Source organism: Echiichthys vipera (assembly GCF_963691815.1).
Source record: "Echiichthys vipera genome assembly, chromosome: 13".
Lineage (NCBI taxonomy): Eukaryota > Metazoa > Chordata > Actinopteri > Perciformes > Trachinidae > Echiichthys > Echiichthys vipera.
In genome coordinates, this window is record NC_139838.1 from 12157580 (window position 1) to 12166505 (window position 8926).

At 42.2% G+C, this 8926-nt stretch overlaps 1 pseudogene across 1 annotated transcript; it reads right to left on the minus strand.

The window, feature by feature from the left end:
* Positions 1-222: 222 nt before the first annotated feature.
* LOC310955929 lies at positions 223-853 on the minus strand (annotated as a pseudogene). The gene has a single exon. The product of its transcript is annotated as an uncharacterized misc_RNA (transcript).
* Positions 854-8926: the final 8073 nt, after the last annotated feature.

An 8926-nucleotide genomic window follows, 5' to 3' on the forward strand; every position in this document is an offset into this window, starting at 1 on the left:
TACGCTCTTTCTTATTGATTTAATGAGGCGACACCTGGAGGCAAATGGGAGTGAACTTCGCCGCACTCTGGCTCTGGTGAAATGTATGACACATCTTTAAAAAACAAAAAATGCCATAAACTCATGTTAAGCAGAAATTAAAGACAAAAAACCTATATCCATTGACAATAGCATAGAAGAACAATTACTCAATGTCAGATGTCTGTGTCCTGCCAAATTTCTTCAGCAATTTTCATCCTTTTGACGTGGACAACCACCTGGATGCTCTTCACAAATGTCTGCAGGACCTGTGCACATGTTATGGAGCATACAGGCAGACAACGATGAGCATGACTACTAAATCCAGTCTGGTGTTCTGGAGATCTCTGACTCTTCTCCATTTAAACTTTAGTCTACCGAATGCCTGCTCTGCCACAACTCGGCCTCTGCTTATTTTGGAGTTGTCCAGTTGGTCCTGCAAGGTGAGGGCTCCGTTGTCCCTCTTCGGGGTCTTGATGAAAGAGTAAGCTTGCCCAATATAGGCACTATCCCCTAACAACATGAACCTCCCCATCTTTTCGTCCCAGTTTTCAAAAAAATGTTGATTTCCTCAAAATTCTTGCACCATGAACCTTGCCAGGTGCACCCACAAATATGTTGCGAAACCTCCCAGTCTCATCCACGATTCCTTGCAGGACTACAGAGTAGTAATTCTTCCTGTTCAAGTAGTCCCCTCCTTTGGTGTGTGGTCTTTGTATTTTTATGTGGCATCCATCAATGGCCCAACGCCTTGTATGCCACACTTTGTGCTGAAAGCAGCAGAGGAGGCTGTCTTCTCACAAACGGTGGGCCAGCTGACAAAAGAGGATGACATGGTGCAAAAAGGCGAGAGCACTTCCACAATACATCTATTGGCTGAGGATTGTGACATGTTAAATTTGTCTGACATTTCACGAAACTATTCTGATTGCCCAAATACCACAAAAAAAGAGCGACCTTTTGCCTCAGAGGAATCTCAGGTGTGCCTCCTGTGTGCTCTTCATTTAGGCCAAGCTGCTTCAGTAGGTCAGAAATGTAATCAAACTGGGAGTGGGTAATGCGAAGATGTCTATAAAAATGTGTGTTCATCCATCTGAAATAATAATTCCCACTTGGTACCAGTTTTGAGAATTTGCCCTGGTGTAACACATTGGGCAAGTATTGCTATTCTGAGAAATAGAACAAAGTTTTATGAGTTCCTGAATTACAGATGTAATTATAAAAAATGAATACATTAAATGCAGATGACATGCATATAACAATACAGCTTTAACTACATGATGTTTATATTGTGGGATCAAACTGATTAATTCAATATTGATTGACATTTTTATCTAGACAATTTTGTTTTAAACATGTCATTCATTTACTGTCATACAGTTCTGTGCAGTTTAATTGGGGAAGGGGTGTAGCAAGATAACACCTGCCATATTTTTCTTTTAGCTGTTTTTAGACTTTTTCCAAGCATGTTTGCAGTGAGGAAGGCTCCAGTACATAATTACCTCATCCGTCGTTTCGCCTCTTCCATCTTGTCTGTGTGTGTAAGTAGACTGAATTGCTGACAGTCAAAATGTCTCTTCAAAAATAAAGCGGATATCAGCTTAGTCCATGTTTTCTGTTTACGTACGATTTCAATTGCCTGGAACGCTTTGAAGTCGGAGCTCGTAAACTCCAGGTAGGATAAGTCCCATATCCCACGGCACTGGAACGCAGCAATAGTTTCAGGCTTTTCTCCGCCTCACCGGAGCGGGTAGCAGCAGCCATGGCTAGCTAGTGTGCTATTACCGCTTGCCGGTTTATAGGTTTGTCTAACGGCTTATGCAGCCACCAGGCGAGAGGGGAGGAAAATATTACTTTTTTTCTTTCCGCTAGCGGAGGAGCAGAAAGTATTTCTACTTCTGGAGGTATGGCTACCTGTTGGGAAGGTATTAATACCTGTTTGAGTAAGGTATTGCTACCTATTGGAAAAAGGATATTGCTACCTGTTCGGGAAAAAAATGCTATTTTTCACGTCAGTAGATAACCGTACAGCTGTAGTGACATTCGTTAGCTGTAAATAAGCCGCCATGTAAGTGAAGCTGCTGATGCCGGTTGGTCTGTCAGCCCAGATCATCACCAACGGCTATGCTGCATTCACATGTGATCGGAAATCGGTAATTCCAACATCCGAGTCTGGCTTGTAGTAAGGGCAGAAGTATAATTGGAATGTGTGTGTGTGTGGGGGGGGGGGGGGTAATTTTGGTAACATATAGGGGACAGACTGGAAGTAGAGAGGTGTATGAGTTTCAATTAAGTTTACAAAAGAGCCAAAAAATAATAATTGTCAATACCCATAGTGAACATGAAAAGATGGAGGGCTCTGAAAAAACAGGCTCGCCCTCAATTACACCTTACTGCCACAGAGGCCTCTAGAAACAAGGTATTTCAAATTTTATTGAGTACATCTTTAAATGCAACCTGGTTATTCAGATTGCAGTCTCATACAATAAAATCCGATACGTATCCGATTCAGTACCACATTTTAAAGTGGCCCAATTCTGATTTGTAAATGTCAGATTCAATGTGACTTGTGTTGTTCACACTGTGACCCATATCTGATTTGCTTTAGACACTCACTCTCATCACTCATCTTCAACCGCTTATCCGGGGTTGGGTCGCGGGGGCAGCAGCTCCAGCAGGGGACCCCAAACTTCCCTTTCCCGGGCCACATTAAGCAGCTCTAACTGGGGGATCCCGAGGTGTTCCCAGACCAGTGTGGAGATATGATCTCTCCACCTAGTCCTGGGTCATCCCTGAGGCCTCCTCCCAGCTCGACGTGCCTGGAACACCTCAACTGGCTCCTTTCAACGCAAAGGAGCAGCGGCTCTACGCCGAGTTCCTCACGGATGGCTGAACTTCTCACCCTATCTCTAAGGGAGACTCCAGCCACCCTCCTGAGAAAACCCATTTCGGCATCTTGTACCCGCGACCTCGTTCATTCGATCATGACCCAGCTTTCATGACCATAGGTGAGGGTAGGAACGAAGATTGACCGGTAGATCGAGAGCTTTGCCTTCCGGCTCAGCTCGACTGCAATACCGCCCCTGCTGCTCCAATTCTTCGGCCAAAGTAACGCTCCATCGTCCCCTCACTCGTGAACAAGATCCCGAGAGCCATGGCCTCAGATTTAGAGGTGCTGATCCTCATGCCAGCTGTTTCACACTCGGCTGCAAACCGATCCAGTGAGTGCTGAAGGTCACTGACCAACGATGCCATCAGGACCACATCATCTGCAAAAAGCAGAGACGAGATCCTCAGCCCACCGAACTGCAACCCCTCCCCACCACGACTACGCCTCGATATCCTGTCCATGAAAATCACAAACAGGCATGGTGACAAAGCGCACCCCTGACGGATTCCAAACCCCACCGTGAACGAATCCGACTTACTGCTGAGGATCCGGTCACATATGAGCGAAAAAAAAAACGGATTCAGTTTACCTGTAACTGCAGTGTCAACCGAGCAATAACCTTTTGTACGTTTTTTTGCCACCTTAACATGTTGCCCTTCATAACTTGTGTTGCTGTAGGTCACTGCAAGGATAGACATTAGCCAATAGGGTACTCAATGCAGCATAACCCGAGTTTTCCTGATTCTTACTCCCCAATACATTAAAGCTTAAAATGATCGATCCTACATGTCCCGTAATGCAACTTAACTGCATATTTTTTCCTTCCCTGCCCAATAAATGCCCATATCTTTCATAAGCCAAGGCCTATTGTGTAACTCAGGCTTTTCATGGCTTGTAGTCTCCAAGCTAAGCTAACTCTGATGAGGGTAATTCCCCCATCTGAACCACCTACTATCCTAAATATCATCAGACTAAGAAGTACTCCTCCGATTTAGTAAACTGAAGTTCATGTTCATGTCATGCACAGTGCAGGGGAATCCAAAACCAGGGGAAACAAACAAACAAAATGTGACGAGACGGTCGAAGGTGGACAGGAACGGGATGGCGGGAAACTATAACAAAAGGGAACAAAGAAACAATGGTTAACAAACAAACTACAAAGAGCGAAGGTTCAAACAAACAAAGTACGGGAACCAACCGACGAGAAGTTACCACGCAAATGAGGAAAACGGTCTGGCGCCGAATGTGTCCCAAATCCGGCCTTTTAAGCAGCAGGTCATCAGTGGAACTGGATACAGCTTGATCGAACCACACCTACCAGCTCCAGACAGATGCACACCAAGAGGAGAGACACATGCATGGAACAGACAGAGGGAGACAAACACAAGCACAAAAGGAAAAGAAAAGACTGTCAGAAACAGGAATCCTGACAGTTCAAAATTTGTGGAGTGCCCCTTTAAGTTGTGAAGCATAGGCAGTTTTACCAAAGCCAATTATATTTGAGTTGGGATTTAAAAATAATTAAATTACCCTTGAGCTATCACTGAATTCAATAGTTTCCCCTTTTCAGTCTGTATAACTGTAATCAAATATGATTGACACCGCAGCTAAACATCCAAAACCCTGCTATTTGAGTAAAATATGGGAAGCGCTGCCTAAATAAGCTCTTACCACTTGCTGCATTAATAAGCAATCATCTTCAGATTTTCTAAAATATATAGTGTCCAAAAAGCTCAAATCTTGATGTGTTAATGAAGGGATCAATCTTGAGGAGGTTTTCCTCATTTATTTTTTGGTAAAGCTCAATACACAGCCTAATTTTGAGATATTTCTGAAGTTATTTATTTTCATTAAATCTTTGACTTTATCGTTGTCTCTAGTTGCATGGCAATCTTTCATGGCCAACCGTGTGACCATGGTGTGCTGCTGTTAAAATGTTCTATAAAAGATGAGTGCATACAGTGTAATCATGCAGTGTTTTTCTCCAGTCCTCAAAAGGTAGCATTTTGGAAACACCTTTGCAGCACTGGTAATTTGCAAGATGAGAGGCAGACAGCATGTACCCACACAGTCAGGCCAGTTAAAATTATGTAAAATCTTGTCAGAAAATTTGGGATTACTAGAAATTGCTGATATAGTGAGAATATTTCTTTAGACATTCTTTAAATGAATATTAATTTAGGCTGCTTTTGTCTCATGCAGAATGCGAGCTGAATACATGCTCTGATAGGGGTCAAGTTTTTTTCTCTGTTTCACAGGAGCTCATTGTTCCACTTGTATGACTTGAACTCAAGTAATATTTTACTTGGTGAGGCAGTGATCTCAATTTAACCTCTCCAATCAGTCATCCAGAAGGGGTAGTTCTGCCATACTGCCCATAGGGGTTTGTAGCCCTTAAAATCTATCTCCATGTACTGTATATGTCAGTGGCACTGCCAGTCATCCATGAGTGGGTCTGAATGACTATATATCTCCCTTTGCGTTCCCCTGTAGTGTACCTACTTCATCCATGGGGGTCAGATAGACTTATACTCTTTTACTTGTTTCATTCCTTTATCGTGCTCTCCCTTCATTCTCTCTCTCACCCATTTAGTTTCCAGAAGGTAAAGCTGCAGTTCAGATGCTGCTGCCAGTTGGTGAGTCTGGCTGTTTTAACATAACAGAGGTTCTGTGCAGGAAGAAAGCTACTCATTATTTCAATGGCCAGCATAAGGGGTGTAGCGGTGGGTTGCTGGGGATTATAGAGTCAGCACACTAAAGTGAAGTAAGAGAAAATGAAAATGTGACTAATCACTTTTGATCATTGTGTGTCACAAGTATAATTTTTCTCAATTTTTATATTGGACTCGAAAATACTTCAGTTTAGAAACTCCTGCTGCCTTGAAATGTGCACATTTGTGTCTTTGTCCTTTTCTTGTTCATTTCAGTGCCTCTCTATCTTTTCACATCTTTCACTGGCTTGAAACACTGCTTGAACTTTCCTTGTGTTTCTCGTGAGTTCTTCTCCCTGCCTCTCTGTTCCTTTGTGGCATCTGTGTGTGTGTGTCGTGATTCATTAGCTGCGCTTGGTGAAAATTTTGGGACCCATTTTTTTTCTGCACTTTTGGAAGCCGTGGAAAAGTATCCGTTATTTGATAGATAAACACGGGTCTATTAAGACTCATGTTCGTTTGATGAATAAACTGATTGTCTCAGACCTGGCAAACCAGCCTGTGTTCATGTAACCTTAAATAACAATGCTTAAAAGCACATTTCGTTATATTAGCAAATCAAACAATTCCATACTAAGCTATTTATTTTAAAGCTGTAAAGGTAAATACATCAATTTACCATTTGATTTACATTACTTTACACTTAGCATTATTTTCTGCTCACAATAATTGTAAACATATATTCACTCTCTTTCAGGAGCAGTAATGAAGTATTTTGGTGGTAGTGGAGCACCTGATGATGATGACATGACAAATTGAAAGCAGTGGGTAAGTGCAAATTTAACTCTGCCTTCCCCTTTGAATAGTTTTGTGTGTCACCTGAACACATAGCTTCTTTTACTCCAGGCAATAATAAACACTTTTTAAAATCACAATTCACCGTGATGTAACTGTGTTCTGTTTTTTCTCTGCATGATCCAGATTCCGTTTTTGACTATATAATCTTATATATATATATGTATATATATATATATATATATATATATATATATATATATATATATATATATATGTTTTTTAATATATATATGTTCAATAAGCCTGTGAATGTCCTCATTCGTCCAGGTCATCGTTATCCTCAAAGCAATTTCAGTCAAAAGCAACTGGATTGGTTATTTGTCTAGGAAGACGTTTCACCTCTCATCCAAGAGGCTTCATCAGTTCATGTACGCATCTGACCAGGCTGGGACTGGTCCAGTTGCCAGTCCAGTTGCTATTGACTGAAATTGCTTTGAGGATATATTTTTTCATTTCATTTTTTTGGAGGACGTTAGCTAAGGCGGCAGGCCTGAGTTGTTTTGGTGGCCGCCTCAGCTGTAATGTGCTGCGGGAAACCCTGCACAGTTGCTGGTAAGTAATCAATAGGCATTGGTGGCAGAAATATTCAGATCCTTTCCTACTAACTTACCATTCAATGGTTCCTCATTTATCAAACGAACGTACGGCAGAAAAACGTGCGTACGACCATTTCCTGGCAAACGTCGGCATTTATCAATTTGGACGTGAGCGGGAGGTACGATCGAATCTCACGTCTGGTCTGAGATCGTGTACGCACATTTCAGCCTGTGGATTTGCGGTGCAGCACAGCAAAATCTGGCTGAAAATAATGAACAAACCTCAGCTGTCATTAAGCATAAGCAGTCACATATATTATCAAAACGGATTCTTAAAACGAAAAAAAAAAATAAAAATTGTGGTCGGAGCAATTGATTGTACTCATGTGCGTCTGAAGGCACTTAGCCATGAATGATTACGCATTCATCAATCGCCAAAACTACCACTCGATAAATGTACACGTGATTTGTGATGCCAAGCTGTCGCTTTTAAACGTGGTGGCCAGGTGGCCGGGGGGGGGGGACACACACGATTCTTTTACATTTCAAAACAGCTCGGCTCCAGCCCCCCGCGACCCCGACATTGAATTAATGAATGAATGTGTTGGCGCGCGGCTGCAGCAAGACGCACTGCAGAGCCAAAGTCATCTCCTCGGTTGGTGGCTACCCTCGATAAATTGCATTAAATCAAACAAGGTATCAGATGATTAACATCTTGGTATGGTTCTAGGTGACAAAGGTATTCTCTTACGGAATACCTAATAACCCGCTGGCAAACCCCGCTACAGAGTAAGAGCGCCGGTGTTGTGGCGTATTCAGCACCCCCTCGCATTATAGGTGATATTCTGGATCAGAAGGCTGTTGTTTCCACCTATAGGAGTAGTTTATATACAGCTAACCCACAACGGTCAGAACATTGGTTTCTTACAGTCTTTAAACTATTTTAAAGAGTTGAAGAATCACAAACTTGGATAATAGCGAACACAAAACAACACCTTTTTGTATGTTCTGTGGAAATATACTGCAGCCATAATTACAAAATGAATGAAATGGATCTCTTGAGCAAGTTGAATGTATTTGACTTAGGGTTTCCTTAATATAATCCCAGCTTTTCTTGCAATTCATATGTTCAAAGGTGTGTGCTTTTAATTGGGTTACCTGCATATAAACTACTCCTTTAGGTGGAAACAACAGCCTTCTGATCCGGAATATCACCTATAATGCGACGGGGTGCATTTCACGGCAGGGGTGCTGAATACGGCACAACACCTGTCCAACAGTGCGCACAGGCGCACTCGGGTCACAGTGGAGCGCTGCTTCGGGTTGACTGCCTCCGTTATTCTTTTCCATACAGCATTTTTATGGGCCCCTTTTATTCCACTCTTAAGACTGACAAAAAGCACATCTTTATATTGCTCCATCTCGGATGTCAGGATGCCGATCTCTGTGTCGGAAAAGTTTCTTTTCTAACCTGCGTTTCTTCTCTCCGTGTTTGACCTCAGTGGGCGAGGCCTCCGAAACCGGTATGTTTAGGGGCGTAACATGTTAAAGACGATTGAATTCAGCCGCCGCATTTATCAAGGCCCGCTCATTCGTACGCTGAGATTGGTCAGATACGAATGTTTCATAAATCACAAGTGGGTCCTGCCATACAACCAATTCTGCGCTCAGATCTGCGCCCGTTTTCACGCAAGATTGATAAATGAGGCCCAATGTGTCTATTTGACTTGTTATTTATAACTTTTAATATATTGCTAATTTGATCTTTTTCAGTTTTGTATTTGCACGCATTGTTCTCTTTCTGGCCAGTTGCATTTATTGTGTTCAGTTGTGATTTGTGTCGTATTGAAGTTGTTTTTCACTTTACATGGGTAGTTATTCATACGGTGCCCATTTATTATGCTAATATGTACACTAGATAATACCGTGGAGAATAAGTATGAAATCAAGAACCTTGTTGAATCTTTTGTCTT